This window comes from Cataglyphis hispanica, chromosome 2 (genome assembly GCF_021464435.1).
Source record: "Cataglyphis hispanica isolate Lineage 1 chromosome 2, ULB_Chis1_1.0, whole genome shotgun sequence".
In the NCBI taxonomy this organism is placed as follows: Eukaryota; Metazoa; Arthropoda; class Insecta; order Hymenoptera; family Formicidae; genus Cataglyphis; species Cataglyphis hispanica.
The window spans coordinates 10,366,395-10,394,163 of record NC_065955.1 but is presented as its reverse complement, the minus strand read 5'-3'; the positions used below and the strand labels follow the sequence as shown (position 1 = coordinate 10,394,163).

The window sequence follows — 27,769 nt, the reverse complement described above, 5'->3', positions numbered from 1 at the left end:
TCATCAATGCTTATCCCTTTCTCTTGTAATGTAGAATAAATTATTACCAACAAATGTGCTTTATCTGCATAATAAACTTAGAACATTAATTAATTAATAGTCTTTCTGTCACAGCATTACAAGTACAATTACGTTATTGTAATTACTGATAATTTAATGGATAATTAAATATTTATTTAAATTTAGTTATTATTTGTTTGATATGAAGATGATCATTAATGTCAATATAAGACAAAAAATGCGAATTGCATTAACAGAATATGTTCGAAGTATATTACAGCTTTTGCAAACATGTATCTTATCATATAGTATCGCATTCTTCAAAGCTCGCCGGCAGGATCGAGCGACATGGTCACGTTTTTCGATACGTCGCGACGTAAGTTCGCAAAGTTCTCTCGTCTCTCCCGTACGTTTCATACGTCTCTGTCGTCTGTGCCGTATGACAGTATGGAATTTCATTTGACGGGACCGTATGGGAGGGATGTCGCGCACGTCAAAGAAATACCATCGTTGTTTCTATCTGCTTGGAAAGTATCGCATGCCACGTGCCTCTGTGCCCGTGACGCTTTGGATGTGTCGCGAAATTTTTCGGGGAATATATTCGCAAGCTTGCAGCGCGCACGTTTGGCTTGATGAATAGATATTGTATACGCAGATTTTTGAATCCCATGAATCCGCGTCAAAAAGCTGCGTCAATTCAAACTATCGACTTACCAAATATCAGTAGTTGAATGAGATTTATTGACTGCGCGTTCTCACTTCGCGCCTAACGCGAAATATAGCTGTCTCATTCTGATTTCGTGTCGAAACAAAAAAAAAAAAAATGATGCATTCGATCTATATAGAATTGTTATAATATTATAGCGGAATAAATATTGTGCATTTTTCTAATTTCCTTTCTAGATTTTTTTGGCTTGGAATGTTTTTTGAATACACATAACAAAATGTGTGTATTGAAAAATCAAATTTTTATATTTAAATAAAATAATTGTAATATATGCTCACATATTTTTGAAACATGGAAAGGATATAGAAGGAGATTTAAGATAGAACAGATATATTTTAACCACGTTTGAATGTGAATCTTTACATTAGGCAAAATACAGAATTATACGTTTATTTCTAACAATACTAAGTGTAATAATATTATGTCGAAGCAACGTCTATATTATTCCTGTATACATAATTTTAACGACGTTTGCGAATGTGTAGGCGTAATGATTTGCATGACTTTTCGTTGCCAGATTGAATGAAATATTAATGATGCGTGCGATTCCAAAGAGTAACATGTATTCTCCATCGTTTGCGTGTATTATGTAATGGCGAGGCTTTTTCGATTACGAACCGCGCGTGCAAATTTTTAATAACTCATGCGAGATGGAATTTATTATTCCGTTTTGATGCTCGTGCTCGCTACGCAAAGTATTTCACTATATTTCCGACATTGCTCGCAGCGATTTATTCAGCGATACATTTCAACAACTCGTGCGTGGACTGCTCGTTCAACAGCGCGAAATGTCGGTCGGCGAATGATGCCTCTGTAATAGAAGTAAAAATATCAACGGACACTGTATTCATACCGATTCAATTATTTGTGTTTACATTGCGCGAGCGTATTTTAGTGCGAATTATTTAATTAAGATTAATTCGAGCGTATCAACGCTTTATTCCATTCTCGATAAACTTCATTGATTTGCTGAATATCGAGCTTTTATAAAAACAGTAGAATGAGACAAATAACATGATGCATTATAATCGAAAAATTTCATACATAATTTTTATAATATCGATTGTTAATGAAATTTAGAATACTTTTCCAATGCCATATGTACTCTTATTTATTAAACTTAAAAAAAATTTCTGTTAAAATATATATATATATATATATATATATATATATGTAAATTTATGTATACATTACCATTATTTTATTAAATAATTTCTATATATTTTTTTAAATAATTAAAAAAAAAATTTTTTTTAGATTTATCTATTTTAAAAATTTCTAATAAAAGATTGTTGATGTATCTAATATTTGTATCGTATATTGTAGAAACGTTAATGAAATATCTTTGTTTATTCATGATTTATTATTTTTTTCTCTTACTTGTGTGACTGATGAACCAAAAATTTATCACGATAGATTTTATCAGTGAAATTGCACCAAAAAATCGACAGAACAGATGCGAATTGTTTGCGGTATAAGCGGGCATAATCTGAAATATATTGTACCTGCAATGTAATTTTTGTACGTGTACTTGTGCTGACGTATGCGGCTTTTTCCGGGGAGAGAGAAACGCCGAATAATTTCCACTCACGTGAGTAAGTGTTGATTGTACACCGTATCTTTTCTATATGTACACGCTTGCGTACAGACGCGCGGAAAAAGTGAACAAAAAAAAAATAATACTCAATACTCGCTCAATATAACGAGCCCATTTCATAACTTGAAAATCACGTCGGCCATATAAAATAATTCGACGATTCGTGGTGTAAATTTTTGCGAGACGAGAATGTTCGGAATGCGTGAAATGCTTTGCAATTTTCACGATCATGGGGACGAGGAGGGTGGCCCATGTACATACACTCTCTCGTGAAATATAAATCAGGGGAAAGAAAAGTAACGCCAGGAATCTGTGCTACGATATGGACGTAGCGTGCCGCTCAGCTGTCGGCGCGTATCGACGCGTGCAAAATATTCACGCCAAAACATACGCAATACTCGAAACGATTCTCTCTCTCTCTCTCTTTTCTCCACTAAATTTCGAGCGGTACCATCTACCGACGTCGGGTGGCTTTTAACGATTTGTAAATGCACGCACACGCGAATGCGGTGGTGCGTGTCACCTATGCGTGATGCGTGTCACGCACGTCGAGCACGCTTCCGGCACTTTGTGTCTGCAGTTGCACCTACGTATCTGTCTGCGACTGTCATCCGGTGTGCGCTTACAGTTAAACCATAAGGCGTGCACGACATACTTTTATCTCCTGAAATATAATAAATATCAATCATTCCATCAAATTATTAATGCTAGCGAAATCGTTGGAAGCTATTCTATTTTTCTGTTTATAATCACAAGGATTTGTCAACCGTATACGCTTGCTGTAATTATATTACTACACGAGAATAATGTTTTACAGAGATATTTCAACCAATTCTAGACACTTTAACATGAGTCGCTATTAAAAAATTATTTTTAGAAAATTTGATAACCTTTTGTCTATTGATAATTTTTAGTTTGTTGATAATTTTTAAAAGGATAAAAATCAAAGCTTTAAACAATATGGATTTGAAATTTATAAAATTAATGGGTACAAAATTTATAAAATTATGTTACGTATACATATATTAGAAAATATAGTTATGCAAACGCAGAATTTTAACAAAATTGAAAAATTTGTCTATCATTTTCACTTTATCGAATAATTTTAAAATTATTTTGTACATTTTTATGGATACATATTTGTTTTTAGTAATCGCTAAAATATATTGGCCTGCGATTACTTTCTACACGTGAATAATTTCGTCTTGGTAGAGCGCTTCCACCTGGTAGCCAGAAATCCGTGTTAACGAGTTCTTGATGTATGTGCACACAGCAAAAGTCTCAAATCAGATTTGAAAACTGTCGCAAAAAACGAAGCAAGACATTAAAATAATTAAAGATGCCGGTGTGTGAAAATTGTGACAAATTTTCAATAAACTATTCTTTTTTTATTTAGCGAAATATGAAAATATAGATAACAATTATATTCTTTATTAATATATTTTGCGATGTGGGCAATAATATTTAGTGTCATAAAATGTGGAGAGATCCAAAACATAGTTAATAAAAAATATGCATCAGCGATGAAATATAATTATCTTTATTAATAATATAAAAATTCTCTTGATTTATTTTATGTATATATTTTGTGTATGCGTGTTAATTAAGATTTCCTTTTTAGAATATTGAATTATTTTTTTAGATGAGATAAAACTAATATTTACACAGTTCTCTCTGAAAATTTAGACTGAAAGAATACATTGATTTTTATAAAAGGCGCACAGAGAAGTGGGGAAAAGTAAGCGGAAAAAATACATGTTTTGCAGATACCGTTTGATCCTCCCTGTTAATAAGAGATTGCTGTTTCTGTGGCGATTCAGCCCTGACCTGAACACATGCAGGTACCGGTGTTATTGCAGGCGCGTATGCTACTCATTACAGGCAGTATAAAGCACGCTGGCTTTGAAGGTTTCATTCGAAAACATGATTATTATCATCCCCGTAATGTACTATAACTATCCATTGATTGCACTTCTGGTTGCCAGCTTCTCGTAAATATCAAAAGATGTGTAGTATTGCCGCGTTGATAATGTCGAATCGTGAAAATGGCGAATAAATTTAACATAGCTCGTGCAGTCGTACACAATTAGGCACAATTACGAATAAAATTGAGACATTTTATAATGATGTATTGACAGTAAGTAACCTGACCAAGTCTTTAATATATGTATACAAAAAATGTATATTATTTTAAAAATTTAAAAAAAATGATAACGCTAATTTTTTCGATTAGTTAATGTCTTATGAAAATTGTGAAAATCTTGTGAAAATATATTTGAATTCTCAAATATATTTGAATTCTCATATATGATATAAGATTTGATATAAGAGAAAATAATAAAATTTTTTATTTTAAATTTTTAAAATTTCTTATCGTTTGAGAAATTATCAAGGAAATAATTCTATATTCCTAGAAAAAAAAGAGTTTGAGAACGTATAAATATTTTTTTTACTTTAGATGCGAAAACTGTAAAAGAGCTACAATTCTAAACACGTCAACGGTGCGACGTATGTATTTTCGCGTGAAAATGGTATTGTTTGTAGTAGCTGCATGGTCATGTTGTGGACGTCGAGCCGCGTTTAGAAGCAACAACAATAACCGGGGATGCACGCACAAACATCCCCTTGGGATACCGCAGTTGGTTGTAACATTCTGCCGCCGCCGACTTCTCGTTTATCGCTCGTCAGGACCGAAAATGAGCAATGCGCGCGCGCTACAAGTACAATAATTTCTCTGCGGGGAGATTGCTATCACGTTGCGAAACGCGTTTTACTACGTACACCAAGAGAGGGAAGAGGGAAGGGGAATAAATGCGGATAATGCGACAGCCGCATGGGATCTTTACCGTAATGTTACCGCGAATGAAAACGTGGGTGTCACATGTAGGCATTCGCGTCACGGACATAATTATTTCCACTGTAACGTCATATGGGAACGTGACTATTGCGGGCTGTACAGTACGATTAGGGTGTGATAGAAAATCCGGATATGGAAGGGTTGTGCCTGATACGGCATGTGTCCATTTGTCACGGTTAACATTCGTCCGTCCGTCCATTAGTCGACGAGGGGGTTGAGAGAGCGTCGTTGTAATAGTGGGTTTATTCGAGGAATTCGCCAGATAAATCATTTCTCTTATCGCGCCAAGGTAGATAACGCTCTCTCGATCCCTTCCCGAAAAATTAAACGCGTTATGAAACGCGCGATCCATCCCTGCGCGGCTTAACGGTGATTGCCAGTGATGGATTACTTGGCACGCGTTTTTTCTTTCGCGATATCTTTTCTCCGTGGAACGATCAATTCTAACGTAAGTAATAAATCGCAGGCTGTATGTACTTATTTTGCAGTTTTTCTTATTTCGCGCGTTTTTCTGTTCGAAATGTTTGCACGGCGAGATAAACTGAAAAGGGCAGCTTAATAAAAAAAATTATATTCTCTGACGATGTGAATTTTTTAGGAAAATATGTAACGTGTATATTAGCAGGTTACGTTATCACGTTACGTTCATCGTACTCACGTAAACGAAAAGTATCACGCGTGCGTCACGCTACGGTAGCTTTCTGAATGCAAATTCGTATCGGCTTATTTATTACAGCCGTTTTTATCTCGTTATGAAATACCTAAAGTTGTTTTTAGCGACCCAATCGTTAAAAAATTTTTGTATAGGCGTCCATATTTTAGTTTTATACAAAAAATAAAATAATATCGAATCAGTATGTTAACGGGTACTTTTATTCAAATTACAAGGATCCTCTTCTTGAGATCACAAACTTACATTTTTTTAAATCATATGGTATTTTATTCTACTCGATATTATAGAAAATTTGAAATTAAACGGTAAATATTACGATAGTTAAAATTTGATCATCGATTTTTGATGCAAAAAAAAAATTATTTTTTAAAATTAAATAAGATTAAAAATCGCACGCTTAAAAAAAAATCGATTAGCGATATATCTCGACCGGCAAATTGATGTCTGAATTAACAACAATCTGAAAAATTATGTATGCATTTTTAGGCAGCGCGGCAATTTATACGGTAAAGTGTTTTGCCCTTTATTTGCGGGGATAGCATGTAAGAATGTATTTATCCAATCCACACGAGCGCACGTGTTTGACGACTTTTTCGCTCGCATGCCAGCACGAATAATTTTTTTCTTTCTCAATTGGCAGCCTGATTGCTCGGTTTCGTGAATGCTTTTAAGTAGCAGCAAACAGAGATAACGCTGACCACGCATTAATACCACGTGTCTTTCATAACGATTGCACACAGTGTTGTATTGAAAAAAAAAAAAAAAATAAGGAAACGAGTCTTATACAAACAGCAAATAGATGATTTCTTAATATTAATATTATTGCAATGATTCTTTTCAATAGATTGACAGAAGAAATTTAAATAGATTGTTTATATATTACTCTAATAATATATTAATTATATATAAATTTTAGAAAAGATATATATTTAGAAAATAACAATTTGAAAATTAGTTAATTATACACAGTCTTTTAAAATAAATTATTGCAATAATATCAAACAAACATTAGTAAAAGGTGTCTTCGAGTTCATACATCCCGCAATGTAATTTTGTGCCGTTGATTCATCAATAGCACGAAAGAAGCAGTCTTCTTTAAACTTGAAATTATTTAAGCTTGAAATTTATTTTCTTCGAACGGAAGTGTATTTTCAGATAATGTCTTGAATTCACATCCTCAAGAGGCAATTCGGCGAACATTCATCGAGCCAAAGACCACGTTTTTTATCTCTAAAATATTATATTATCACTAAAGATAGGGATTTATAATTTTTCCGATACCATATTCGCAAGAACTATTTCAAAAACTTTATTTTCGAGAAAAGAAAAGAGAAATAATAAACAATACGGGATTTTTATTTTATTAGAAATTTTAGGTGCTTATATACGTGCCAATTTCAAGAGATGACATAAATTTAAGTTAATATAATATAAAAAAAAAATTAAATATATGTGTATTAATTAAGAAAAAACAAAAGAAATTTTGAAAAGAAAAAGAATTTTGCTTTATCGTTCTCGAAATATTCTAAGAAAAAACTAAATAATAAACGAAATAAATCTTCTAAATTTGTATTTGTCACTCGTACATGTCCGTGCATAATTCACGCTCGCGAATAACTGGGGAATACGGTACATTACATACGGGGCTGGCTAACTGCAAGTGGCTAACTACAGTTGCGGTTGCTGTACTTGCACTTTGCGAATCCGGCAGGGTCATTTGATCGTCGAGTTAGTTGTGTACCTCTGGGTAGCATGTCCTCGAAATTTCCGACGCGTTCATGCTTCATATATCGTCCCACGCTTATCACGAACGAATTTCATAAATGCATCAGTGAAACCAGTTTTCGCGTCGGCAAGAGAAGCGTTTATTATTCGCTTTGCTTTAATCCGCTTGATGTGCCATCACACTATCTTCAGAATATCGCTTTTCCCTCTGATACGATCGGTTATGTAATAGCAATATAGTAATTTTTTCTTGCAGAGCTTTTAATACTTTTATTTAGCGCTTTTTTCTATTCTTGTAAGTAATACAAATTTTATTAATATTATTGCGTAATATAAACGATAGTTTTGAATATATCTGTTTTATAAACATTGAGTATACAGTACTGGCAATGAGTGTGTCTGATTTTGAAATATTTTGATGATAAATATTTTCTTTAAATTGATATTAATTAAAATATTGACAATTTGAAATAAATTGCTTATCGATTATCAAAAATCTATATATAAAAAATTTATATATATATTATAATGTTTTTTATATTATAATGTTAGTATTTCTTTAGGGACGATTAGTATTTAAATTTGTATTAGGCTATCTACGAATAGAATCTCTTGCCGAATTTAAAACATTACTTTTGATATTATATTCTGTATTTTATTTATATATACTTTATATAAAATGTATATTATAGATATAATATATTTAATAAAGTAAAAATATATAAATAGCTAACGTTAACAATAGAGGCTAGACTCTTCATGAGACTTTTTTTTTCTTTGAGGCTTCTTATTTTGAATATTTTCATTCTAATTATAAATCGCGATCGTCTTTAGATTCTGAAATGTTAGGATGACAAATATCTTTAATCTATTTAAAATTTAAACCGTGTATTTGTCTAATGAAATCCTATATATTGCATTTATTGTATAAGCTTAATAAGAGCAGACATAATGTTATATTATTGATGATTCTCTATTATAGTGTAGTTTAGACTGTATTACATTTCATTCAATAAATTCATATAACCGGCTTGTTGTATTCGGGAACATGAACTCGTTATCCGTACAAAGCGAAGCTTCCGCCTACGCGATGACCTCTACATGACCTCTGATACGATCGCGCAACCCCTCGGAATTTCGAGGGATGATAGTGGATGATTGCTAATCTCGTGTCATTTGTATTGTGATAACACGCAGCCTCCGAGAAGATTAAGATCGCGCATATAGATCATGTTTGTTATCAATCGTGCTGGATGCCGATCGAAATATAGATTATCATAAATTGCACGAGATATGAGTACAGATCGCATCGGTATAATTCAAAAAATAGAATTTCTCTACCGATCGATAAAAACCTTGCTTCTGTTTATCTGTGATATTTTTAATAATGCCGGAATAATATAAATTTCTAACTGTTCATGAAATTTTGCAAATATATTTTATTTGATAAATTTTTAAAATTATGTAAATAGTTTGTATGATATTTATTTATATATTTTTTATATTATAATGTTAGTATTTCTTTAGGAACGATTAGTATTTAAATTTGTATTAGGCTATCTACGATTAGGATCTCTTGTCCAATTTAAAACATTACTTTTGATATTATATTCTGTATTTTATTTATATGTATACTTTATATAAAACGTATATTGTAGATATAATATATTTAATAAAGTAAAAATATATAAATAGCTAACGTTAACAATAGAGGCTGGACTCTTCATGAGACTTTTTTTCAATAAGTCTGCGTAAAATTATATACAGTCTTTGTGTGTCCTTGGCTAGAAATATATTCAGTTCAATAAAGTTATGAATAGACCGTGCAAGATATCGTATAAAAAGCGAATGACGCGCACACATACACAGCTCGTATACACAAATTCACAAATTACAATTGCGGATTTCAATGAAAAATCGGGAATTAGCGGATCCAAACATTTTTTCCTACAGTATGAACGGAATTGATTTTGCATTGCAATGATATTGGCCAATTGGTTGCGCCGATTTTTGTCGTCTGATGCAGTCTTGACGTCTCTCACGTGACTTACATCATATCGACAAGTATGATATTAACAGAGTGTCGTTGTCACCTGTCTTTTATTGGACTCTCTATTAGACTCTCTCTTTGATCAATGGAAATACGAAAAGCAGAGAAAATTGGACGCACGCGATAGGAAAATAGGAAAGGAGCGCTTGTGGAATGCACGATGTACGAATGCATACCGGTTGCTGCTGAAGTGAGAGTAAAGTCTCGATGGGGAGGTCGCGTCTGGCCTCTTCACGGAGCGGATTTTCAAGGAGCACCGTCGGCATATGCATGCGCGTATATACGTAATGGAGCTTACGTTACGACGGAGTCTTTGCGTGTAATGCGCTCCCCGCTCGGAAAATGCCAGGCGAAGTACCGAACACGTGGTCGAGAGATAAAAGCGCGAGCCTTGAGACGCATTGCGTGCACATACGAGTATGTATACATGTATATGCATTATGGATGTCTGCTTTAATATCGATATCTTGGAACGAGGACGACCGACGTCGTTTTGCATTTGGAAGCTTAAAAAACGAATATTATATGTTTACATATGTGATATCTGCCTTTATATATACATACATATACATACATGCATATATATATATATATATATATATATATATATATATTTTTTTTTTTTAATGCATACACACCAAAACGATATATATGAGTATATTTGAATTCTTTTTTAAACTATGAATAATTAACTATTATCTAAAGAGATAATATCATTTATTTACTTACATTAATATTAATGATAAATTTTATACTTAAATGGGAAAATGGAGAAATTTAACACGCGCCATTGCTCAGCAATCCAATTTATATTTAAAGATCGTTTATTTTACTCGCTTTGAGAATTTTCGATAGAATTTGATTCGCATGTTACCTATTTATTATTCAAGACATGAGAATCGGCATATTCCGGGAAATTAACACCATCGCTTTTTCCCCGCAAATTTTATAAAGAATATAGGAAACTATATTTGTAAGGATGTTTTGTTAACACTAGCGAGTCGTGTCCGGTCGTGAATAATGTGTGAATCACAACGAGGTATGTACACATGGAATTCGAGGCATGAAAATTATCATTCTAAGTATTACGAAAGACCTATGTCATGCGACGAAAATAGGCTCGCTGGAAGAGAGAAAGGTAGCCACTATAAATCGACGATGCAGCTTAAATCGATAGATCGTCGAATAGTCTAGAACAGCACATGTGTTGATAAGCGAGCAAGTGACTAATTGTGTACCAAAGCTATCAGCAAAACGCTTATCGTAAAATAATAAAATCATATTCTAACAATTAGAATTATACATACGAAATTCTGCATTCGATGAATTGAATATTAAATAATTAATCATTGTTGAAAAGTGATATAAAAAAAAATAATAATCTTAAATTTAATATATCGTGAAAATATAATAAAATTGATGATTAAATGCATTTTAATTAATTTAATTATATAGGCGGAGATGATTATTAGAAGAAATAGAAATTTTTATGGCGAAATAGAATTACGTGTACACCATCTTATTACATTCCAGAGATAATGATTAAAACATTAATATTTCGATAAAATAATTTTTGACATTGTTTTACTAATTTTTCTAGTGTATTTTAAACCAAGATAACGAGGTAGATCGCTTCACCTGGCCACGCGAAAAAGTAGTTCGCACAGCCTTGGGACGACCTGAGCCTCCTCAAAAATTGGTTCGCTTATCGAAGCATGGCTAAGCGTTACCAAAGCTCTATATTTTCCTTACTCATTAGTTTAAGGCACGAAGTTGCGGCTCTCTCAGCCATTTACTTATATCCTACTGAATGGATTTCTTCTTACGAGATAGTACCAGACCGAATTGCCATCTATCGAGTACAATAGGTACTATAATGTGAGACCATCAAGATTGATCTGCAAGTATTATAAGTCATGTTAAAATTATTAATGAAAAATTAATTACAATGATTATTTGTAGATGCAATATACGACGTTTTTTTTTCGTCACATGCTATATCAATTAATAAATTTTAATTGTTAACTTTCTTCTACCTACGAGATTATATTTATATTTGTGTGTGCGCTACACACACATTACTCTATACATATATATATAATATACTTTAATTAATTAATATAAGAATAAATCGAGCAATTGTTTAAAATTGTGATGACAATAAAGGCAAAAGAATTTTTCTTTTCTCTGGAAAGGTAAAGAATGTTAAAAAAACAACTTGACGTCAGTGGCGCGTCTGAAAACATTGAAGCTGCTAAGCGTACTCTTATGCGTTCATTATGCCGTAATGAACGTTCCATAATGATATTAGGTTCATTATGCGCGACTCTTATTAAAATTCCACGGCTGGCCGGGTAAGTTCCGTTTGAACATTCTAGCCAACTTTGCCACGGCCTATATCCTTATCAATTTGCCCCGGTAATGAATTGATTTACCTGTTCATTGAATGGCGCCGCGTGGGACAATAAAGCACGATCATCGAAGCGGTGAAACACTCAAAGACGTCTTAAATCCCTCTTCTCTGTTTCATGACGTTTATCCTTATATTATGCTTAGACACAATAATGTGAAAGTATTGCAAACTTCTTGTATATGTCATTCAGATGTTTCAACTTTTTTGAATTTATTAAGAACATATATATTATTTTTTATTAATTATTTTAGCAATTAATGTATTAAAGATTAGTTAATTTACTTTAATATATATTTTACTTTATTATTTTGTATCTCATATTAAGTATCAATATAAAAGAAACATTATATTTTATATTAAGTATCGATGCTTAAAATCTAAATTAAATATTAGAATTTATTTAGATAAAAGCTATATAGAAATGATATAAAATATTTCCAATATACATATACATAGTCGTCACCTCCATGAATAGTCCACCTATCCCCGACAACTCCGCTTTTGACATTGTAAACGCTCTACGACATTATTTCGAACACGTTTGCATTCTCTCTCGGTCAACATCGTATTCCTCTTCTTCCATCTCTCTTCTATGTGCATCATCATGCATGTGCTTTTCGCTTGTTCTCCTCCTTCGTCTATGTGCGGTATTCACCTTCGATTGCGACATCCCCTTGTCGCATATTGCGTATTATATGCATCGGCGTGCGCATTGTTTGAGATGCATTCTGTAGTCGAGAGCGGTCATCGCTGCGTCTTGTCGATACCATATGTCTTCGCGGACAACCGTGCAATGGAATAATTGAAGACTGCAAGTGGAATATGCATTGGCGAATAATTATTTAGAGATATTTTTAAACAAAAATTTTAAAGTTAACAAATAGAAATATTATTAGAAATCTTTATATATTTTAGTAGAAATATTATTCTTTATATTTTTAATACATTTTATTTTTCTTCTTTTCTCAGACAAAAGTTAAATTTTTAAACACTGTACATGATTGTATTATTAAAAATCGATTAAAGACGAGATTTTATGGAGAATTTGATTAACTTATATATTTATATATTTTTATATTATATTTATATTATATTATATTTTATATTTTATTATTTATATATATTTTTTTGTTAAAACATGTTTTTAACAATATATAATTTATACGAATAAATTGTGTATTTTTTTCTTAGCAATGTTTAGTTTTAATTTTATTTAGATTAAATAGTTTGCATTATATATTTCTATGAAACTCATCTAGAATTGCATGCGTACAATAAAAAAAAAAATAAACAATCTTATTATCTTTATCGTACTTGTACTAAATATTATATATTTCTTGCTTTAAATATTTATAATAATACACGTAAATTAATTATTCAATTAAAACTGAAAAAACTGAGATAATTAATCGATGAAAATGTACGATTAACATGTACAATCTAATTCGCTTATAAAGAACGACAGGAAGTCGAAATATTTTCGACTTCCTGTAAATTCCCGCGTGTTTTGTACGCAAACTTAGTCGTAGAGTTAACCAAGATAATGCTGTTGAAATAATAGGGAGCGACGCGACGAGAAGCGCTTTCATCGAGCCTACATACACGCAGTCCGACTTCGTTGTCTAATGCACAGATGTTGGAGAGAAACGCGCTGCCACCCTCAATAACGAGGAGCGCAATTTGTCGTCGCGTGCAAAATTAAAACATCCTCTCCGTTCTCTCGACGCGCCTTTCTCACCCTTGATATTGTCGCAACGTGAAGGAAGATTCAGCATACCAACGATCTCTTGTTACGAGTTTCGTTTACGAATTAACAAAAGCGTTCATTACAAAAGAACAATTAATTTTTAGAAGTACATTTGTTTTAAATGTAATTTAATGAGATAAACGCATTTATAATAATTTATTATCAATTCAAGTTTAATTTTATAGAAAGTATATTTCAATACCACAGATTCTATTGTTTTGTGTTTCAATTTTTTTTATTCCTTTTTTATTTTAACTTTATCAATGATTGTTGTTTTTTTTATATTCTTTTATTATTATTCGTTATGTATACATATATTGATATTCGCATAATGATAGATTACTTATGATACGACATTATCTGAAAGTAATTATTAAAATAAAAATAGAATTATTAAAATAAAAAATATAACAGTAAAATATTATAGTACATATATCAATAGATAACATAATCAGAATATAATTTTTTTATACTAATCTACTTTTTTAAGTGGAATCCAATATGTTATCATTGATAAGCAATTCGCTTATAAATATTTCATTGAAAACAGTAAAATTTTATATAACAAAATCACTGAGAAGAATCAGTGATAATGGCTAAAGTGAAATATTACTATGGCGTCGCGAAGCTATCGCGTCTCTTGATTAGTGAAACATAAAACGGAGGAACAAAATATGAATGTTTTGAAGATTAAAATAAAATATACTCACTGATTTTTTGGTGAAATCTTGTCACTATTTTATTTAATGACAATTTCACTAATTCAGTTTAAAAGAGTAATATCTAAGTCGCGTAAAAAATGAAAATTTATGATTATTTCTTTTTAATTAGAGCGATAGCGAACGTGCTAAATAAAATTCAATATTATCCGATCTGGCACGATCGCGTTATCGTTCGTTATTGCGAGATGATGATTGTGGATCCAACAGGGGTGGCGTCACGTGTGTCGAGGGTGCTTCGTGGCTTCTCGCGCGTGGAAAAAGAGGGTAGTTAGTAGACGTATCCTGGTAACGCGTGGATGCAGAATGGACCCCATCGCGGTAGAATGGGATATACATACGCGGGGCGACACAGTCTGAAAACGAAACGAGCGAACGGACGCGTTGTAACTCTCAAGGGGATTGATTTGGTCCAGGTCGGTGGGGGTTGATGTGGCGATATCGATTGCCGGCATCCATGCGGAGCGCATCTACAGGAGGGAGCCTTCTATCGAGTTTCATCTTCAAGCTGCTTGTTAATTTTTCTCTCATGTAAATTCTACATTTATTCCTTTCTCTTTCTCCGAAGCTTTCTCCTTTTACTCCAAGTGCACGTACGTACTTTCGATTACGGAAGATACTTTCGTTGAATAAGTCAGAGTTTGAATAGTCCTATTCATCTGAATCTCATTCGTTCTACTTCTCACAGAAATTCGCCGGTACGATTCGCGAACTTTCAGCGAGGAATAATTCTTCTCGCTCTTCACGCACCGTGGCGGTTACAACTCTCTCGACGTCTTTTGGGAAAAGTTGTTCGCTTGAAACGCGGCGTCTCTTTCAAATTTAAATGAGTCTTTGAATCAAATAAAATTCCGGCTACTATGCTGGCAATCGTTTCGGGAATCGTCGCCGGCTAATCCGTGGATTTTCTCTGTTTCTCAAGACAACGAACAAACGATCGTCGAAAGACGACCGTTGAAACATTCATCGGTTGTTCGAGCATATTAAGTCGTAAGCGGGTGGCACGTGGGGCGCCTTCCATTAACCGAACCGCTTCGCGTAAGCTTCCATTAGCCATCAGCTAGGCGCGAGTGTAATTTTAGCGGAACTGCACGAGCGTTTTACGTTAAATGGAAATTGGTTCGTTTTACTCAATTTTACGGACTGATATTCGTCTAATTATTTAATGAACGAGTGAGCAGTCATTCACGCGAAAACGCTTCGTCGTGAAGTAACTGTTCAATTGCACCGTTCGTTATGCGATTAAATCTCGTTGCGTGATATGTACTGGGAAACAAATGTACCGTGAATCGAATAATTGTCGCTCGTACGCTGTCAATTTAGCGTTGATGGTGATGATCAGAAAAGTGGAAACTATGAGTTTAATAAGAATATCTTTTCTATTTCAATAAATAGAAAGGAAATATTCTCGCATTTCCTTGTATAATTAATGTGATAACGAAAGAGCGAGTGCGAAATTTCTTTGATCAATCGTAAAATATTCTCATAGATATTATATTCATCCTTTACAATTCATGTTTATGTTAATGACTTAAATATTTGATTCTTAATCGATTGTAACTGACTATTGTTTCAATACGTTGTTTAAAACTTATTATTTGCTTAAAAAATTTTAAGGATATGTAATTAACTTTGTAAGTAAAATATGTATATAAAAATAACTTATTTTTATATAAATTCAATAGCATATTTTTTTTTATTCTCTGCCACCGTTGCTGGATTTTTGATTTTCGTTCAACTCTTAATTTTCTCAAAAACTTTGACAAGACGCTACCTGTCAAACTTCTTAACTTATAGTACCATCGCCCCTGATCTTACTTTATGTCTTCGAAGACTTCTTGGTTTGGATTAAGAGAGTACGAGAGTGGAAACTGTACCGCAGTTTGTATCGGATTTACATTCTGCCGGGATAATAGTCGCCGAAGTTTCGCCAAAGAGCGATGAGGGATTCTAAGACAATAGATATAAGACTGAACTTTCCGGAATAATTATTATCCTTCACCTTGGGAACGTCAATAGATTTCTCGTAATATCCTGAGAAAATGATTACGAAAAGAGACGACGCGAATTTTAATAGTTCTCGTTTATGGCGAGTTCTTTAACATCATAATTTTAATTGTTGTACCATTCATTAATTTGCGATAAAACCTGCAAGATAAAAATGTGTATTACAATTATACAAAATTAAGATTATTTGAAATAAGTTTTTTATTACTATTAAGTATATTATATATTATAATTAATAAATATTAACGTTTTGTATTAATAATATTTGATAAAAAAAGAATAGTGCAGACACACATATTCTCTTTTTAATGCATTATTTTTTTATAAGTATTGTTTATATATTTTGAAATAAAAAAATTTCAATAATTCAAATAATATTTATCTTTAAAAACACGATTTTCATGCACGAGTCTCCTCCCTTGAAATAATATTTTACGATCGCAAGGACTTCCGATTGCGAATATTATTGCTTCTAAATGCAGTGCTGCGAAAGCGCGCTACAGGCGCTGATAAGGTTTCCTCGAGTGTTAATTACGTACATGTCAAACGCGTCACGTCTATTCCGTGCGGGCACATATCTCCTAGGACCTTTAGCCGACGCAATTACATTAGAACCACTCGATATTCCAACCCGCATAGCAACGATTCTCTATCTCGATTACTCTCTTTCTCTCTCCTTCTCACTCTCTTGTCGCGCTTTCTATCTCCCCTTTCCATTTCTTCTTCCGGTATTTCTCTCTATCTTTTTTTATTCTCTCTTCGACATTTGTCAAAGTTTCCGATTAACATATACTCGCTCGTTGCTTTCCCTATCGATTTTCTAATCCGGCAACGGCAAAGCTTAGGGAGAGAGAATCCTCAGAGCGAGAGGAATCGTTCGAATCGATATGGTCACGATATGCGTTCGCCCGATAAACGAAAATCGACTTCGAATAATCGGGTACGGTGCGATGGTACGCAGTTTCACGAACAATAGAGTGGGATTATGCTTAGGCTAGAGGGCCGAGTGGTGTGTGGTTAGCCGTGGAGTCTGACGATGAATATTACGCGGCTGGTGAGAGAAATTGCGAGTTTTACATGCTAATTTATTCCCGTCGTTTTTCACGCGCCGCATCGGCGAAAAACGCGAGCCGCGTGCTTGAAGCAATTGTAATTGCGTTCTGGCATTATCGAGTCTGGTTGGAAAATCCACGGGGGTACTATATCCACTTTGCGATTTCATACGATCGATGTTTTATTCCGTTTATTTTCCCTGTAAAACAATTCGGAGAATGTAAGTGTACTTTCTCGCGAAAATATTATTTATACTCTTGTCCTATCTTTTTATTATATGTATATTTTTGTTATATTTTTGATACGGTTTTGCGGCGAGACATTGTCGTTTCTCCGATCGAAACATTCTTCGTTATCGTGAAAAAGTAGACAAGTATTGAAATTTTATGACAACATTTACATCCGGTATGAATAACATTAAATCGTGTGTAATATCTCTTAGAGAGGAAGCGGAGAAAATGACGGACGGTCTTGGCGGTATATTTTATTCGATGCCTCGAAAATGCGAAATTTCAATCCGCTAAACTAATCGACGTGACGGTAGCGAAGCCGAAAGAAACGCTGTCCACAAGGAATTCGTAATTTCTTATGCAAATCTTTGTAGAAAGTGCGACCGTCTTTACCTCCGCATGGCCCAGTCATATCCGGCACAACTCGCTTCTTCCGCTTAAAAAGTATTTTCTGTGATCGCGTTATCCTTCGCGAAAATTATCATGGAAGTAAATTATTTTCGCCATTCTTATGCCTTCATCTATTCCTATAAGAAATATTTAGTGAATAAAATAGACTTTTTAGATATTTAAGATAGATATTTTGGAACCTGTGTAAAGTCATGCATGATTTACTCAAATATTGCCGGATATTTTTTTAAATATAGATTCTAGACCATTTGTGGAATCAACTATTTTTTGACGATATTTTCTTTGTTATTTTTTATTAAATTCAAATGAAATTAACTAATAAATATTGTTTTATTTATTTTTTTTTTGTGAAATATAGTTTGATTCAATCATTTGAAGAATCGCTGTTACACCTAAATTGTGATTAATATGTTTTATTCGAATTTGTTTTGGAGTGATCAAAATTGATTTGTTCTTTTTTTTATTTTTTTTTCGTGTCTCTAAATTTACAGGTTTTTTATATTTAATCGTTGCGTTTTCAAAATTTTCTAGAATATAAATTTCATCGAGCATAAAATAAAGGGCAGCAGGAGACTTTGTTCTTAGATGGGCGAATTACTTTGACTCTTCCTTTCCTTGCTATTAAATTAATAACGCTTGGTGACAGTCTTGAAATTTGTACATCGCGGATCCTTGCAGAAAGCTCTCTTCGGCCTACGTGATTCTAAGAATTTTCAATTATAATAGGCCTTGAAGGCGCACAGTTGCAATTTACGATTACTCGAGGAACAAGCGTGGGTAATAGAAAGAGCAACTATTACTTGCAAGAAAATCATCTCGAAGAGGGCTGGCTACCACAACCGTTTTTGCACTTAAACGCTTTCCATTCTCTCCTGATGAATGGGTGAGATATCTCGTGGTATCTCTCAGACAACGCCCAATGTCTGGCTGCCTACGTGCGTTGTTGCGAAGTGACTCGCTCTCTATCTCGTCATGTGGGACGTGTTAATGAACCTGGTCGAGATCGACGCAGGTGTTATCATGTGGAACTGTCGAGACGCTGTCGTTATTTGTAATGAGAATCGAGAGTACGGATCTCTTATCTCGCGTCATATTATAGAGACTAATGATCGTTTTGTGTGTCGGCGTTTACGCGATTTACCTGCTTCGCGGGAGAAAAAAAATGTAAATACGAAGACAGCGAAACGCGTTAATAAACTTGAAAAGAAATCGCGATTAACTAACACGCATATCGTGGGATAAAAATATTAATGATAATCTGTCATAATGCATGACATTCGCGTATTTGAGGTCGAGAGATATACCGTGGAACGAATATCTCGCGGCACAATGCATTTTTTCCTTGCGAATTTACTTAAACGAACGAAGGGAGGAAGAGGCAAAGAAAAGAATATCTCGATGGTAGGGAGATGTGAACGGTTGAATTAAAGGGCTTTGAGGGAAATCCGTAATTTTATATACCGAGAGCTCGATTTACGAAGTGAAAGCATTTTTGCTCGTCTCAGTCAGGCGCAATTATTATCACCCATTTTATCTCGAAACAAAAGCTTCGTGAACTGCGGAGATAGAAATAGCAAAAGTTGGCGGAGGTCGGCCAGTGACCAGCGCTATTGTCGAGCAAGACGAACGCAGGAATTTTCTTTGAAAAGCTTTCTTCTCGAATATGAAGAGATCTGAGAAAAAGAGTAAAGAGGAAACTCCGTAATATTCGCTTTCTTTTTTATGAAGTTGAGATATTTCTATGACAGTGATTGCATTTAATTTATTCCCTGCATTGTTAACATAATATTCTCATGTAATTTTGTGCTTTTATTTATTTATATTTATTATTTTATTATTTATTATTTTTTATTGTTTTTGCCCATTTCATATACTTTTTGTAAAATTTCATAAATCGAAAAATCGAAGAATCTTCTGACACTCTTATAGAAATATAGTTTGAAATATACATCGCAAATAGTGATGAGAGGGACAAACTTAAAGTTGAATGTTTAAAATGTATAAGGGATAAAAACGTGGAATTAATTTAACTCATTTAAATACATGGCATATAGAATACAGACGAATGAAAATGGTCTAATGATCCGCCTTCGTATTTCACGATTAAGAAATTTACTTTGCCTAATCGAGAAACATTACGCGAGAGGAGCTATAAACCATCCGACTGCCCCGACATGGTACACCCTTCTTTACTAATTACCAATTAGTCGTCTACTCTAGTCCGAGATTTAGGCAGTTCTCGCGCTCGACGAAAGAGAAATTGGAGAATCTCCCGGTAATTAACTCTCTTGCGAAAGATTAACGAACTACCGTGCGAGTGCGGCTATGCGAATCGTTATCTCGCGGTCGTGACAGAAGCTTCGAATTTATACGCGCTATTATATGATCGGATATTAAAGCTAAACTAAATGCGAACAAATCCCAAGTTTGCGCTTTGAACACGCTTAGTTTTGCTCTTCAATTAAATTCTCGCGGAATATGAGCATAGTAATTAAGATTATCAGTTGATCAATCCAAGTGTTTTACTATATTATCGTATAAAATGTGTTTTGTGATACAACTTAATGTAGTTTGCTTTTGAGTTTGTTTCACGTTACACTTAAAGATGTTTTTATTTGTCATTAAAAATTGATGAATAAACGATGTATTAGCGTGATAAAAAATGTTAATATACTGATAAAGTATAAATTCTGAATCTATCTACTAGATACATTTTTTTCGAGAAGGCTTATTATCATATATAATATTAGGAGATAGAGAATGAAAAAATTCTTCTTGTCAAAATACAGTTATATGTTTATTTTATCGAAGAGAAATTTTGTATCAGATAAATTGCGACATAAGATGAGGCAAGAATAGATTTAGCGTTAAATGCATTTATAAATCAAGATAACAGTATTATGCTATTTACTATACTATAATATATATATATATATATACATACATACAATGTATAATATCGTGCTTTTATATAACGCTGATAAACGCGTCATTGGCGTCACTTGCAAAATATTATCGCCGGTTGTAAAGCTGAGAAGCTGCGTGTAAAAACACGTGCCGCGAGTCATTTTGTGACGCAACATCGGAGGAGCGATTCAAAATTCCTCTCAGAACCACGTTTTCACGATAACGCTGCTTTCGGAGCAGTTTCTCGTTTATGAACAGATCGATGTTAAGCTCAACTCGTCGTTTCCGCCATCGTGCGTCGGAATTCTAATCTCTCTGGTGTGAACGGACGGTGTTGCACGGCACTGGGCAGCGATTACGGAAAATATATTGACCGATCGATATGAAAAAATATAGTGCTTGGTTCTCTGGAACATGTTCGAGATTCAGCTTGAAATCCGGGGAAACGGGCATAAATATTTCGTTTTTCTGTGAAGATATTCGAAGCACGAATATATAGTATCGGAAAACGGTATTTTAACGTGTACATTAACATCACTTGTAAAATATTTTTATGGTAAAGTCTGATATATAAAATATAATTTCTGTATGTGCGAATATTAATCTACATAAGTGGATGTTAAAATTGAGCAACAAATGGACGATATCTTGTTATAGGCGAATAAACATATAATATCTTTTCCTCAAAGATCGTCAAGTTAGATGAGCGCGATTATGTCATCGTATATAAACAATGCGAGGATAATAATTTGCGATAAATTCCTGGGATTTATAAGGATCGGACTATACCGCAGATAAAATACAACGGTGGTTTTACGAGCCGGCATCACATTCGCGTAGAGAGTTGTCATCCGCTGGATTATCTTCGTTTCTATGAGGGTTCGCCATAAATCGGTCGGCTCTCTTTTCATCCTGGCTTGATATCATTCTTGGTAGCCAGCAAGGTGGTCTTTCCCGCGACATGGTTGGTGGCTTTCATTATTCCATGTAAAGAAGGCTCTTGAGGTTACTTAAGGCATTTTTTTCTTTATCGATATTTCTTTAGATTTTCGTTGGAAGTGAAACAGTATGTATAATAGCCATTTACATTGATTTTTATATTGTTATTGTTTGTGATTATTTCATAGAAGAGAAGACTCGAAAACATTGTATTAATATTGATATAATAAATAAAAATTGTATGTTATAATTGTATATTAATATTTGATGATTGCGTATACGTGCGCATGTATATATGATAGTGATTTATTGTTAGTGTAAAATTAGAAGATCTTAAGGAACCGGATTTAAAAAATGCATTATATAACCGTATGATATTTAAAAATTAGAATATCGATTTTAGTTAACATATTAAAGTTGCATTATTTATTTAAAATATAGGAATTGCTTAAAAAATTCTTTATGTATGTGCGTGTTTATTTTCTTTTTTGTTTTATTTACAAAATTAATTATTTTTTTCTAATTTATCCAATTAATTAGTTATTTATTAATTTATTATAAAACTTGGTCTTGTATTAAAGTAATGAAAATTGCAACAACTAACATTACCAAAAAATTAACAATAATGATAATGAATGGTTTTTTAAAATCGATAATGAAAATACGGTATAACGAATTACTTTTCAGAAAGAAGGACAGTAACAATTAACGAGTTACTTTTATAAAATAACTTTTCCAAATCTAATAACAATTTATAGAATTAATTATTCATTAACATCTCATAAATATCGTTTTGTATGTTTAGTTAGGAAATCCAGAATTCTCTCTCTGGAGGATAATCTTATTTTCATTTTAAACAATCTAGCAGGAAATCATGATAGTAACTATGTTATTAATTTACGTTAAATTACATGTGCTTGATCTATGTAAATGCACATAATTAACACTGCAATGTTGTTACACGAGCATTTGCATTCACCTCTTCAAATTCTCTATACGCCCTCGGCGAAAATTCATTAACATTATTCGATTGTATCTTTTTTAATAGAGTTATTTTAATATCTTGTGAAATTAATGCATATAGTTTGTTTAAATTTTAGTACTATTAAGCGTATTATAAACATTGATAATAAACATTAGTAATTTATCAGCATGATATATGTATATATATGTTTATAAAATATTATTTTAGATATATATAAAATTGATTGCTATATATTATTGGCATTAAAAATTTTTTAATTTTAACTCAAATTATTTTTAATTTTTTTTTGTATTTATTTTTTTCTGAATCTTAAATGAATTTTAAATAAAATTTCGTTTAATTTTTTGTGTTCAGTCGTGTTCTGTGTTCGAGAGAATTCGTAAGCGATTTAATTCGTTTATGTAGGCGAGCGCGGTTATCGATTGCATCGCAACGCGCCAAGCGTTGTATTTATGTCGCTTTCTTATAAATACAGTTGTGTAGAAGATAAATGGTTAAATTTTTGGCTGATACGCGCACGCATACGTATCTAGCGTCTCTTTTTACCGCGCATGAATTATCGCTTTGAATACGAAGTGCTTGACGTTACTCTCATTCTCTTCGAATAATCGCGGCTCATGCACGTATGATGTTCGCGACAGACCGACGAGAACATACGGAATGCATATCTGTGTGCACTCGGATTGTCTGGCGCGCAGCGTGCTACCACAGGTGCGTAGGAGTCGTCACCTATCTACTTAAACCGCACTCAACAACGAGTGCCTTCGGTAACATTATCTGTCAGAGACTAATTCCTAACACTGGTACTCGCTTTTCTTACATTTAGCGATAATAATTGTTTTATCAGGCGGATGCCTGATAAAAGAAGCTTTATTGGAGAATTAAATTTCATTGTAAATTTATCGTGACATAATTTTACGTAAAAGCGAAAAAGTGGAAACTTTTACACAAAGTGTGAAAATTCCTTATCACTCTGTAACTGTTTTTGACGCGAAACCGATGAAGTATACAATATGATGGGATAAGATCGGGAGATTGGCAAAGAGGAAAAGTGCAAAATGGAAAAGATTATTGACAGTTGCATAATCGTTCTACCGTTGTGTCAAAGAAAAGTAAGATTTTTATCACAAATATTCACATTTATTTATTTTTGCGAATGTAATTTGTTAGAAATGGAATTGAAAGTGTGATGCTTGTAAAACGAAGTTATTAATTTATGAGTACGTTTAAAAGATTATTATATCGATTATATCGATTATGCTTACGGAGAAGAATTAAATTATATACAACATACTGAGTAGAAAGATGCAATTATTGTATCAAGCGACGCGGTAGTGCCAAGTATTTTTTTTTTTACCTTTAATTAAGATAAGATTTTTTTTAAAGGGATATATTATATATAAACCCTAATTATAATTTTTATGAAGAATTTTTCTTTCTTATTGTTAATTTATTACAGAATAACATCATTTGATTGCAAGTGTATCAGTATAAATATTATTTTATTGAACGTTTATTTTGGACCTGTATGAATATGCTACTATATCCGTAAAACATTTCGGGTCACAGAATGCACTCTCGGTTTGTGCACCAAAAAAGAAATGGAAGATATCGACGCATATATTTTGGCAGAGTATCAAGTGATGCATTTCGGAAAATCAATCCCACAGTGATTCTCTGCGGGTTTGTTTGCTATATGGTTAGAGCTCGTTTATCTGGCTAATAAAATCCTAATGACGGAGCAACAACGGGAATATTAAAACTTGATAACGTTTTGAGAAACTCATGTGTGATATTTCTATTATAAATTCAGATATCCTTTAGATATCTACTATATCGTCTATGATATCCTATTTTGCGTATGTGTGTATTCTCAATACTTGGATCTTTATACGACATAAAAAAATTGCGATTTTTTTTTTAGTTTATATGTATATACGTTATATTATATAATTTAGAGTGAATTACACACATACACTATCAAGGAAACGAAAATAGAACAAGAAAGATGTTTACTTTGAAAATAATACAATAAATAATTACGATATATTAATTATTATTGATATAATAATTACGAAATATAATAAATAATTAATAAATTGCTATCAGGTTTTCTCAAAATGTTATACGAAAAATGGCAATATCTCTTACAATATTAATTTGAGCTTAAAAATATTAAGAATATCTTTTACATCTAAATAAAAAGTCAAAAAAAATTTATCTTTTTCGAGACTTGAATACATTTCTATACAAAAAAATTGTGATTTCCGAAACGTAGTTTTTTTTTCTATTTGTAATTATTATATTTGTCTATAATTTTAATCTTTCGATTTTGAAGGAATTTTAATCATTAACAGCATTCTTTTACACTTCCACGTACATATACACAAAATTATTTATTAACTCTAGTTATCCGTTTTTTCAAAATCAATTAGATTAAAATTTTACACACATATTTAATATTTAAACTATTAAATGCGACACTTATGAGGAAGTAATGTACAGCGCAGTGTCGTGATAATCAATCAGCATCGCGAAAAAGAGGTAACAATACTTGCGACTTATCGATTTAACACGTCTTTTTCAAGAGTGAATTCGGTGACCCTCTTTTCGAATCTTATAAAGCTAATTTACGTAAAGAGACATAAAATAATGATGAATATATATTGTTAATTCCACAGAACTAATTTATGTTTAATGTTTAATGTAATTAGAAATATAATATACTCTGATTTTTCACGCTAAAAGACATAGCTTGACCTCCTTCTTCCTTTTTTACTTCTCTCGTAATGGCTATCACGCGCTCGTTTTCGTTCCAATTATTTTTAACGTCAATAAATGCACAACTTTTTTTACAATTGCATAATGAAACGTGCGTCAATATTTTCTCTTAGATCCGAGTCATAATCCAAGGATAACGACTAAACATGTTCGGCCGACAGCTCGATTGAAATAGGTCAATTCTGTCGACATTACGTGTCGAACAGGAAATTCGACGTAATACAGAAAATGGCATGAAATGAAATACAACGATCGCGAGGTCGATGGACAGACAGTCCTTATCCACTCACAATGATATTACGCAAAACGATCGGGGCGATTAGCGAAAAATGCCGTTTGTCGTGCCTTTGACAGGACGTGAATGCTCCCGGATAGTCACGTTTCTGTAATAGAAAACTTGATAATATGCCATTCTGGTTCAAATATTTACATTCAATGCGCGACTAGTCCATCCAATACAAATTTATTAATTTATTTGATAAAATCTTTTTTTATGTCCGAAAAAAATTATCAGAAATTGATAAAAAAATCTTTTTTTTTTTAATTACATATGAAAAAAGCGAATAAATTTTTTTTATATTATTCTTTTATTTAAATTGTTTATTAAAATATTATTATAAAATAACATATAATTATAAAATAAATTTTATATTATAAATTAATTTTTTGATATAAAATTACACATCAGATCATCAAAAAATTAATTTATAATATAAAATTTATTTTATAATTATATGTTATTTTATAATAATATTTTAATAAACAATTTAAATAAGAGAATAATATAAAAAAATTTATTTGCTTTTTTCATATTATAAAATAATTTATGTAACAAAAAATATTAAAGTATAAAATATTTTATAAATTATTATATTATGAGTTATTTTATTTTTATAATATTATACACCAAATATTTTATGCAATTAATTTATACAAAAAAAAGAATAAGGGACTTTTATTTAAAAAAACACAATTGCATTTTTCTGATGCATTATTATTACGATTAAAAAAAATGTGTATAAAAAGTCATTATTATGTCATTTTATTTTTCTGTATATTATTCTATATATTCTATATTATTCTATATATTTTTTATTATTTATATGAAAGAGATAATCCTATGAATTGCGTGACTCATCTTGTATATAGCACAGTTTAATAAATTTTTAATCTACGAATCTTCTAATTCTGAACATGTTTTCTTACAACAACTAAGAATGATCGTGACAGATTTAAGCGAGAGTAAGCGAGAGGAGGAAACGTATAAAAAATTTTCTGCATAAAACGTATTACAAAAACACGATTCATATAGTCCGATCAAATCTAACCGTGGAATTATAGGATGCGAGTTTGTATAGAATCGTAGTTCTCGCCCTGCGTAAACTGACCAGAGCAAGGCGTGGGAAACTCCGTTCGTGCACCTTTCTCTCCTTCTCCCTTGCTCGCGCTCGTTCAATAAACAAGCGAGCAGTTTCACTATTTCAGTTTCCGCGGACGTAGCAGATATATTGCGTAACTCCGTTCTGCCATTCACGCTGGTTACACGCGAATTAAGTGCGATTTGCGTTGCACGAACATTCGAGATAATAAGCGACGATAATTCCAGCGCCGGGCGCGCCGTTAGAAACTTCGTTCTTAGCCACCTGCGCCGTGCTCGATTAGGATGCTTTTTTTCCCTTAATTGGACGGTAGAAAAAGAAACCGTTATCACATTTACGATTTATGTTTCATATCCTACACGGCAAATTATGATCCAATTAATGAGAGAAACACGCCGTGTTGCGCGCTAATGCCACCGTTTGTTAGCTGCGTGTGCGCTTGTTATTTAATCGGCTTAATGATTCCATCGACTTTATTAATTCACATTCGCGACACATTCGCACTGTAAATCCAAGAAACTGCAAACATTGTGCAATTTAATCGCGAAATTTCCAATATATTTCACATA

General features: G+C 32.6%; 1 protein-coding gene and 1 non-coding gene across 4 annotated transcripts in view; one reads left to right on the top strand and one right to left on the bottom strand.

The window, feature by feature from the left end:
* LOC126859136 (ras GTPase-activating protein raskol) overlaps positions 1–27,769 on the top strand; it is a 291,550-nt gene that overhangs the window by 24,678 nt on the left and 239,103 nt on the right. The gene's annotated exons all lie outside the window — the stretch shown is intronic.
* On the bottom strand, positions 11,251–11,398 carry LOC126859195 (U12 minor spliceosomal RNA). Its single transcript, XR_007688775.1, has one exon. It is a non-coding gene; the product is annotated as a U12 minor spliceosomal RNA (small nuclear RNA).